The following is an 11,668-nucleotide window of genomic DNA, read 5'->3' on the forward strand; positions in this document are numbered from 1 at the left end:
TTCCTTCCTTCCTTCCTTCCTTCCTTCCTTCCTTCCTTCCTTCCTTCCTTCTCTTTCTGTCTTTCTTATTATTGTAGCCATAGCCATCCTAATGGATATGAGGTAGTAATTTCTTGTGGCTTTGATTTACATTTCCTAAATGATTATTGAAGTTGAGTATCTTTTCATGTGTCCAGAAAAATCTTCATACATATTCATAAAGTGAAAGTATGAAATCATTAATCATAGATTGTGAGAATAAAGTATCAGATGGAATTTTTGCTTCCATCACTGTGCACTGAATATGTAAAATATGGTGGATGCACTTTATGGCATAATCATAGAACTTAGTAGCCATGCACACACAAAAACATATATTTTTAACAGAGTACTGATTATAAGTGGTAAGATGCAAAATTAAAACTATAGCATAATGCTATTCATGAAAATTAAAATTATATGAATATTTAAATAAAAATAAATATATGAGTAAAGGCGTTATATCAAACACGTTAGATTTTTTGTCTATTAAGTGTAAAGGGGATGACACTGGTGAATTAAATCAAATAAAAACAGCAAAAGAAAAAGAAAGAAAGGAAGGAAGGAATAGAGAAAGGAAAGATGAAGACAAGGAAGGAAGGAAAGAACTATGGAAGCAAGGAAAAACAGAAGAAAAGAAGAGGTGAAAACACACAAAAACTCTGGATAAATGCAGGTGAAAGCCCTCATCTTCCAAATAACCAGTAATAACTTATTATTACTATATTGCATTCTATTACAAAAACCCATCGTCTATGAATAGAATAAGTTTATGCCAGTACTGTGTAAGAAAAAATAATATTAAGTGAACTATTCCTCTAGTGAAAAATGTAAAATGTACTTTGAGGACTTTTTATTGAGGCATTCACTCAACTTAGAATATTTATGGTCAAAAATTTAGAAGTATTAATAGAATATTAAGTTACACACTTGTTCACTTGTCTTCTCTGCTTTGAAGTCACTAATGGTACGTACCAGGGGATTAATACTGTTTATCAGGAAAAAAAACACTGTTTATCAGTGATGTATTTTAAATAACAACAGTGTATACACACTTAGACAGTAGAGAGAAGGGATGCCTACACAAGGCCTTTGTACAAATAAGTACGGGTGTAAGGAATCTGCGGGATCCCGTAATAATTAAAATCCACTCTCTGCCTTCTTTCCAATTAGGCTGTCCTCCATGACTCATGGTATGCCTCTCCTGAAGGCAGGGGGGAGAGAATCCCTCCACCCAAACTCTCTCCCTCAGCCTCTTTCCACACACATACACATGACACCACCTATTTATATGTATGGACTTCCTTCCATTCAAGTGAATATGGACTATGGCTCTGAATTGTTCTGTCAAGAATACAATTACACGTGATGATTTGGTGTTTAGACTTATTGATGATCAGCCAACCTAACTGATCCACAAAACCTGTCTTGCTGGTTCAAGAATCTCTTTGGTTTATCTTAATTCTCTTTGAAGAAGAAACATTTAATATGACTGATCCAGCATTCTTAAGAGTTGTCTTTGGCAAGCACTTATTTAAATCCATCAATAACTTTTTCACAAAGAAAATTGGGAAAATTACAATAGGAAGTGAACTCAGCCACTTCACTAATAGCAAGCAGAGCTGCCCACCCAGAAGCTGGCAGCAGTGAGAAAGGCTGATTTCTACATGAATATGGCTGTGTTCTGAAGATGAGAAGTAAAACATTCCTATATGCCCTGAATGGTGCAACTTGAGCAGTGCTGTAGTTGTAGCTCAGGAAAATGACAGGTATACTCATTCCCAGTCATTTCCTTTTAGATGACTTCTCCTTCCAGGCAGATCCTCAGGTGATCACAGTTTTAACCACAGCCCTTACGTATCTAAAAATGCAGATTATTTGAAGAGAACAACTTTTCTGTGAATTCAATCAATGTGACAACTAATTGAGCTAATTGTCTTACTTCTCCATGTTACTAGACCTTCATAACCTTGCCTTTACCCATATATCAATATGCCTGTGGTGTAGTAACCTGGGCTTGAGGAATTAATGAAGCCAGGAGCATTTTGAAACTTACAGGATGATTGGATGGACTTTTTGTGAACAGATCACTAAACAAGTGCATGGAAATCAACATGGTAAACCAACAAACCAATCGACCAACTAAACAAATAAATGGTGAGAATCACATATTTAAACATTTATTTAGGTGATGGGAAAAGGCCTGCAGCATGGTTTGGGCCAGGCTATATTAAAATAGTACTATACATTTTTTTAAAAATATCTATTTATTTGAGAGAGAGAAAGAGAAAGCACAAGCTGGGGTGGGGGGAAGGGCAGAGGGAGAGTTAGAATCTCAAGCTGACACCACATTGAGTGTGGAGCTGGCAGCGGGGTTCAATCTCACAACCCTGAGATCATGACCTGAGCCAAAATCAAGAGTCAGACACTTAACTGACTGATCCACCCAGGTGTCCTGAAATAGTACTATAGATTTTAACACTTAAGAACTGACTCACATAACCCAAGCTTTCACATACACTTACATGTAGAAACTTACAAGAGATCCAAAGAAGCAAGAGACAATTTAAGTCCAAAGCTGCAAACAACCCAAATATCCCTAAATGGAACAAGAAACAAATTTTGGTTTATTGATACAGTTAATTTACTCATCAATAAAAAAGTGGATTAAATTACTAAATGTGGGGCACCTGCATGGCTCAGTCAGTTGGGATCCAATTCTTGGTTTGCGCTCAGGTCATGATCTCAGAGTTGTGGGATCCAGCCCAGCATTGGGTTCCATGCTGGGTGTGGATCTGCTTGGCATTTTCTTTCCCTCTTCCTCTGCCCTCTCCCCAACTTTTCTCCCTCTTAAAAAAAATTACTAATACATGCAACATAATGGATAAATCTCAAATGCATCATGAGTGAAAAAGGTCAAACACAGAAAAAATACCTAGATCTCATTTATATGAATACTAAAGATTGCCAAAGTGAGTTCATGGTAAGAGCTTGTTTCCAGTTGAAGAACTGACTGAATGGGTCATGATGTAACTTTTGGGGGTTAAATAATGATTCTAAATCTTGTTTGGGGTGGTGGTTACATGGTTTTCTGCAATTGCTAGAACTCATCAAACTGAGGACTTAAGGTCTATGTATTTTGTTCCATGAAAACTATACCTCAATAAAATAATTTATTTCATAAGTTATATAAGTAATTTTAATGTAATTTCTAAAGTCTAAGTAAGGGCACCTGGGTGGCTCAGTTGGTTAAGCGTCCAACTCTTAATTTCAGCTCAGGTCATGATCTCAGGGTCTTGAGATCAAGCCCTGCATCAGGCTATGTGCTGGACATGGTACCTGCTTAAGATTCTCTCTCTCTCCCTCTCCCTCCACAATTTCCCTCCTCTAAAGAAGTTAAAAAAATTTAAAAAATAATGTCTAAATAAAAATTCATGGGCCACTGATCTTATATAATTATTATTGCTTTGTAAATACATCACAAATTTATTATTTTAGTTAACAATGATAGTAGGCTAGATTTATCTTCAAAGATTGTGTGTTTTATCCTGGTGCTTCTGTTTACATACTGGAAATTGTTTTTATTGTTGACATTCCAAGGTAAATATTTTCACTGATATGGCTGTTGGCTTAGCCATGCAGAACCAGTACATTTGCATGTATTATTCAAATGAGATTTTGAAACATTTCTGGCTCCTGTTTTTCATATAAAATTGGCATTTTGCAGTAATTATGCAAATACACTTTTCTAATGAGAGTTCTTTCTTTTTGTTTATTCTTTAAGGAATTTTATGAACAATTTCAACTCATGGTAATCTTTTTAATTGAGAAAAAAACTGGATGCATCACTTCTTAGAATGTTAGAATATGTATAAAATTAACTTCTACATTGCAATTGTGTTTAGTTTAACCTGAGTTAATTTTTTTCTGATAATGTGTTTAATTAAATACTGTATGCACTTTTTATCCTACTTCTAAGTCACATACCCACAAATTAAAATTATCTATTTACTAAATGGTAAAACATGTTCAGTCATATTTTTTTTGCCAGTTTATATTAGTGTGAATAATAGAATCTGTAATTACTAGTCTCAAAATAGAAAATTCTACCATGCCAAGGTAGTATAGGGAGTTTATCAAAATCTTTTGAAAAATTTCATGGCATTGCTGTTTTCAGCAACATAAGGCATTTGCTATTCTGGAAAAAAAAATCTCATTTTTAAAGTTGGGATATTATAGAAAAAAATAAAACAAATGTAACCTAGAGCATGCTTTACAAATCTTTCCAAACTTTAGTAACAAAAGCCTTGTGTTTTAAGATAACAAAGTTTAAAAATAAAATAAGATAATGAAGTTTTAGGTATAGGGATATTAGAACTGAGGCTAGCTAACATATATACAAAAACTATTTCAAACACAGGAAGGTTAGTGGGAAGAATAAAAAGAACAGTTAGCAAAAGAAAAAAAAGCAGAAATAAATTCCAGGAAATTCAGACATTTGCATTTTAACTGAAATAAAAATAATGAAAGAATGAAGTAGCTCTTTTTTTTAATCTGAGAATGAAATACAATGGCATCAAAAAGGCCTGGCAGATTTCAGAGTAAGTTGAATGGAAACTCTCTTTATGACAATTATTATAATCGGAGTTAAGCACTCAATGGAAAAGTTAAACAGCAATCTGAAAAAAAATTCTTTAGGAAGAGAATGAAATTTTTAAGTGTTCTGAATTCCAAGTGCTATTTGGGAGGAATCTTGGTATATTAATTTACTTCTGATTTTATTCAATTAAGTATGAGAATATTTTATAGTGTAGTATTATTCATATCTTAGGATAACTACGAAAAGTTAAAGTCAATCGTGAAACTTTCTAGCTGGTAGAGAGAAAAAAATAATAGGACAATAAAGAGTTGACCTATCCAACAGAAGAAATCAAAGGAGAGAAAAAGAGCATAGAGATGTCATGTTAGATTTTGAAAATGGAATCACCAGCTTCTTCCTCCATCCTCGGGGGGAAGAGTGGAATCCTAAGTTGCCATTTACCACTATGCTTTTTCCTCCTCCCTTCTTCCTCCATCTTCTGGGGAAAACAGTGGATTATAAAGAAAATAACCCTGAAGAAACCGACGGTATCACCATTTGTGATACATCGTGGTACTGGTTACAGGAGAGGAGGATATGCAGTGTTTTCCCTTCTCAGGTGAAATAAAGACTAGATGATGGAACACCAGATGCTTCCAGTAAGATACAGAGAAACACTGCTAAAGAAACAGAACTGAAGAAATGAGGTGCTGAAGAATAGTGTCAGCAAACACTAACAGAAGTTTTTTCCAGGAAAAAATTACAGAGAAAAGTTTTAATATTTAACTTATATTCTGAAATGAACATAATATGTACCAAGTTTGGATCATTTTTAAGTAGAACAACAGAAGTTTTCACCTCATGTCTTTTGAATGAAACTATTTTTAGTGTTTTTTTTATTATTGAAAATATAAACCTCAAATATTCAGAAGAAAAAATAAAGATAAATATAATGCAAGTAATGAATAGAAAGAATAGAATACAAACTTACTAGTCACCATATAAAGGTTGGAAGAGGAGTACCTGGGTGGCTCAGTTGGTTAGGTGTCCGACTCTTGATTTTGGCTCAAGTCACAACCTCAGGGTCCTGGGATTGAGCTCTGCATTGGACTTCTCTGTAAGAGACTGTTTGAGATTCTCTCTCTCCCTCTCCCTCTGCCCCCTCTCTTTCTCTATCTCAGATAAATAAAATAAACCTTAAAAAATTTGGAAGAATTAAACTTGTCAGGTAAAGTTTTGTGGGGTTACTTTATAAATGGTCAATTTCACGCAGTTTACAAAAGACTTATCTAAAATATTTTATTTTTTTAAGTCTTTTTAGTATTTATTTAAATTTCAGTTAGTTAACATACAATGTACTATTAGCTTTAAGTTTATAACTTAGTGATTCAACACTTCCCTACAATACCCAGTGCTCATTACAAGTGCCCTCCTTAATTCCCATCCCCTATTTCATCCATTCCTCCACCCATCTTCTCTGTGATAACCATTAGTTTGTTCTCTATAGCTAAAAAATCTATGTCTTGGTTTTTCTTTCTCTTTTTTCCCCTATGATCGTTTGCTTTGTTTCTTAAAAATTAGAAATCATGGTACTGGTTACAGGAGAGGAGGATATGGTTTTTCTCTCTTTTTTTCCCCCTATGATCGTTTGCTTTGTTTCTTAAAAACCATTACTTTGGCCTCTATAGCTAAAAATTCTGTTTCTTGGTTTTTCTCTCTCTTTTTCCCCTATGATCGTTTGCTTTGTTTCTTAAAAATTAAAAATAAATTGGTACCTGGCAAACACTAACACCTAGATAAGCTGGATCAAAGCAATACCAAGCAAAATAGCCACGAAGGCAAAACATACCATTAGATACAGAATGGTTAGACACACTGAAGAACAATCGAATTCACCAACCAAAACAATAACAATACTAAACTTATCTGAACTAAAAACATAGCTCCAAGTTGCACAAAGCAAATAACTGATAGCAGTGACATAGAAGCTGACATTTCCAAAATCACTATAGTAGTTTTAAGGAATCTCTCTCAGTAGTTTCTGGATCAAGGAGACAAAATCATGAAGACGTTTAGTGATAATTTGAATGGAAAAATTAAAATTTTTCTATCTAAAATAAATACATATATGATTCTGGTGCTATCAATTCCCAGTGTCTTAAAATGATACAGATCCTTTACTAACAAATAACAAATTTTTGGACAGAAAAAAAGTAGATAAAAGACTTATAGGGAGAAAACCTAAAAATTAAAACACAACACTTTTTAAAATTAAATATACAAAAATGTATACTATATTCATGAGTACAAAAAGTAAATATAATATTTCTCCCAAAAGAAACCACAAATTCATGTAATATCAACCATAATTATTATAATTATAATAGGATTTTTCATTGGATCTCACAAAGTATATTATATTTTTCTTTTATTCTGAAACGTCAATTGCCAAAAATAGTCAATTTTGAAATTAAAGAAGAATAAGAGAGGAAGAGAAAAAGGGAAGGGGTGTGGAGGGGAGAAAGAAGAGGAAGAAGGAGAGAGAAGGAAAGAGGAAAAAACAAGAAGAAGGAAGACAAGGAGAAGAAGAAAGAGAAGGAGAAGACAACAACAATATGTGCTGGAAACATGTTCAAAAATATTAGTAGATTAACTGTAATAGCTAAAAACCAGAAGCCATTTAAATGCCCAACAGAAAGAGCCTGGGTGGCTCAGATGGTTAAGCGTCTGCCTTCAGCTCAGGTCATGATCCCAGGGTCCTGGGATCGAGCCCCGCATCGGGCTCCCTGCTCCTTGGGAGCCTGCTTCTCCCTCTGCCTCTCTCTCTCTCTCTCTCTCTGTCTCTCATGAATAAATAAAAATAAATATAAAAAATCTTAAATGTCCAACAGAAAGAGCCTGAGGCGTGTATATAGGAAAGTATGTAGGATACATAAGGAGCATCACTGAAAGCAAAATAGGAGCAGGAAGAGAGGAGAGAGAGTAATACCTAGAAGTCAGGGGTAATGTATTACCAGATACCTTTATAAACAATGTAGGTAACACATGTGGTATGGATACAGAACAACAAATACATGAATGGACCAATATAGTGAGCCAAGAAGCAAAATCACCAACATTGCTTAAAAAGGTTGACTTATGACAAAACTGGGGAAACAGTTATCCATTAATATTGCTTCAGCAATTCTCAATTTGAAAAAAATGGAACCTATCTCATAAGTTTAATAGAAAGTGGTATTACCTCCAAGGTACTAAAGAAAGATTAGTCCCCTCATATTTAAAGTAATCAAAAACTCATCACACACACACACACACACACACACACACACACACACACACACACTCCTGTGGTTCAATTAGATAACAACAATTTTATTTATTTATTTATTTAAAGATTTTATTTTTATTTATTTGACAGAGAGAGAGAGATAGCGAGAGAGGGAACACAAGCAGGGGGAGTGGGAGAGGGAGAAGCAGGCTTCCCACGGAGCAGGGAGCTCGATACGGGGCTTGATTCCAGGACCCTGGGACAATGACCTGAGCCAAAGGCAGATGCTTAACGAATGAGCCACCCAGGCATCCCAATAACAACAATTTTAAAAGCTCTCACCAGAAGAAGTATATACGAAAAGACAATTAACAAAATAAGAAATACAGTTATAAATAAACATATGAAATGATGCAAAAAAACCCACAAATTTTCAGAAAAATGCAAAATAAAAATATATTTAGGTATAGTTTCAAAAACTTTAGATGGACAAAACATTTAAAATCTGACAATTTCAAAACAGTATAAAGTTAAGGGGCCCCTGGGTGGCTCAGTGGGTTGTGTCTGCCTTGGGCTCAGGTGATGATCCCAGAATCTAGAGATTGAGCCTGCGGTTGGGCTCCCTGATTAGAAGGAAGTCTGTTTTTCCCTTGCCCCTCACCCCCCTCATGCACTCTCTCTCAAATAAATAAACAAAATCTTAAAAAAAAAAAAAATAGTATAGAGAATAATATAGAATATCTTATTAAAACCCGGTATTAATATGCACTGTAACCTAAAATGCCTACAAAATTCCTAAAACATGATGCAGCAATTTTATTACCAAGCATAAAATTTCCACTCTAGTGGAACTTTTTTATCCATGCTTATGGAGACCTGTCCAGGAATAGTAATAGATATGATGCTTACAATAGCCATGACTTAGAAGCAACTTTAATGTCCAATAGTAAGAAACTGAGTATGTACATTTGAAAGCAAAAGGTCCAGTGTACATAAGGGGCATTATTGAAAGTAAGATAATAGAATTTTATAAGATATTAAAACATCAAGTATGACACTCTACTTTGTGTGTGTATGTGTGTGTGTGTGTGTGTGTGTGTGTAGAGAGAGAGTTTAAATTAATTTATGAAAATGATGAGTAACAAATCTAGGATAGTGATTTCCTCTGGAAGGAATTCTATCAGGAAAGAAGTATATTTTTTAATGTTTTATTTTTTAAGCTCGGTGCTGTTTGATATATTACTCATTGCAACTTTACTATAGCAGAAATCAGTAAATTTTAAGTTGAAAATCATTGGCTTCTGTTCTTATCTGTAGCCTCTTTAATCTTTACATTAAAAATTATTTACATATTTTTCTACTCCATATTTTGATAAAAGTAATTTGACTAAATCAAACTAAATTAGAACACTCACCATGGTTCTTTGCTATGTATTTTGAGAGAAATAGAAAGAACACAATAATCAAAAATTCATAGCGTGGTTTGATAGACAACATGAAATATTTATAAAGTTAAACAAAAATATTCACTGGATTAAAAGCAGTAATATTTTAAAAACAATTCTAAAATAGAACATTAATCAGCAGTAAGTTTTTTTTAATGGCTGTAAAAGAATTTAAATGTTTATTTCAAAAATAAAATGATTTATACTTCAGGTAATTTCAACTTTTAATAGGCCACACTTCATTGTTAATTTCCAAAGGTAGATATAATCATGCCATTTCCCAAATTTACCTCAATATGGAATATCTGAAGGGGAACGATAAATGGGGAGTTACCTCAAACACATTCTTCGATAAAGAGTATTATTGGATTCCTGAAAAGGAAATAGTTTTTTGGGAGGCTTCATGAAAACATTACATTTTTATGAGCAAAGTGGAGAAGGAAACCTGAACGTAACGATTTTTTATGACCATTATTGGTAGACTGATTAATAAAATATTGCATAAATGACAGAGCAATAAAAATTATCAGTTTAGGGGTGCGTGGGTGGCTCAGGTGGTTGAGTTTCTGTCTTCAGCTCAGGTCATGATCCCAGAGTCCTGGGATCAAGCCCCGTGTCCGGCTGCCTGCTCTCCGGGGATCCTGCTTCTCCCTCTTTTTTTTTTTTTATTTATTTATGTTACAGAGTGAGACACAGCGAGAATAGGAACACAAGCAGGGAGAGTGGGAGAGGGAGAAGCAGGCTTCCCACCAAGCAGGGAGCCGATGCGGGGCTCGATCCCAGGACTCTGGGATCATGACCTGAGCTGAAGGCAGACGCTTAACGACTGAGCCACCCAGGTGCCCCTCTCCCTCTCCTTCTCCTGCTCCCTCTGCTTGTGCTCTCTCTGTCAAATAAATAAATAAAATCTTTTAAAAAAATTAAAAAAATATCAGTTTATTAAATATTTCCATCAATTGTCCTATAATAGATTAAGGTGACAATATGTGACTTCTTGTAATTATATATTTCTTAAATGCTTTAATATTTTAAACATCCTATCAGCCCTTATTTCACACCATTGCTACAAAAGGAATGTTCTTTTTTTATTATTATAATCACCATACATTACATCATTAGTTTTCGATGTAGTGTTCCATGATTCATTATTTGCGTATCACACCCAGTGCTCTATTCAGTACCTGCCCTCTTTAATACCCATCACCAGGCTAACCCATCCCCCCCTCCCCTCTAGAACCCTCAGTTTGTTTCTCAGAGTCCATAGTCTCTCATGGTTCGTCTCCTCCTCTGATTTGCCCCCCTTCATTTCTCCCTTCCTACTATCTTCTTTTTTTTTTTTTTTAACACATAATGTATTATTTGTTTCAGAGGTACAGGTCTGTGTTCTTTGTAATTTTGACTAAACTGTTAACGTTTGACTAAAACATTGTTTTAAAATGGAATAATATAGAGAAAAAATGTTTATTTTCTTGTAAGTATCCATTTTGATTCATGGATATGTCTGTAATCTGTTCTTTCCACTCAACCAAACATCTGTTTTCCTAAGCCTCTTTCTTCTATAATAAGGTTTCTGAACTTGGAAAGCAATCTCAAAATAAAGCACCAACTGTTCGTAAGACACTCAGGTCTGTTTTGGATACCCTCTGGGATACAAGAGCATGTGAAACTATTTCCAGGGTGCAAACAGCAGAAAAGTTGACAGATGTTAGTGTTGTTCCTTAGATTACTCCTAAAGATCACATACCTCAAAGATGCCAGTCTACATTTTCTCTAATAGATTGGTAGTGAGACAAGAAAAATAAAGTGAGCATATTCATTGTTATATATGTTAACTGCCTAAAAATGTATATGAGACAAAGATATGAACCACAGGCTGTTTTTTTTAAATAAAAAATATATCAAAAACTGCTTTATACCTCATCAAAAGTCATTATTTTGGGATCATCTATCCAATGAATATTAACTATTCCTTATATTCATTGAGACTTATAGGCATATTAAAAGAAAGAGAATATACACCTCACTCTTATTTACTATTCTGTTTTAAAGTTCACCTCTTTACCTGTTTCACTGGTTAATTAATATTCTTTTAATATAATTAAGTAAAGAACATTATTTGAAACAGAAATTGTAATAAGGAATAATCCATTCTTCTAATATACAATGAACATTTGATAAAATTTAGATTAATTTTAAAATGTTAACTCTGTACATATAGTCATAATTAAGGCTATTATTACTAATATTACTCTTTGAGAAATCTTACAGACATTTTAAAACCATCAGTCAAAAAGTCCAATAATTAAGTCAGTGATATGTTACAGATAGCAACATGTTTTTAGAAACTCTTTTAAAGGG

The sequence above is a fragment of the Callorhinus ursinus genome, unplaced genomic scaffold, assembly GCF_003265705.2.
Source record: "Callorhinus ursinus isolate GAN/ISIS: 27379988/994484 unplaced genomic scaffold, GSC_fseal_2.0 scaffold1, whole genome shotgun sequence".
Lineage (NCBI taxonomy): Eukaryota > Metazoa > Chordata > Mammalia > Carnivora > Otariidae > Callorhinus > Callorhinus ursinus.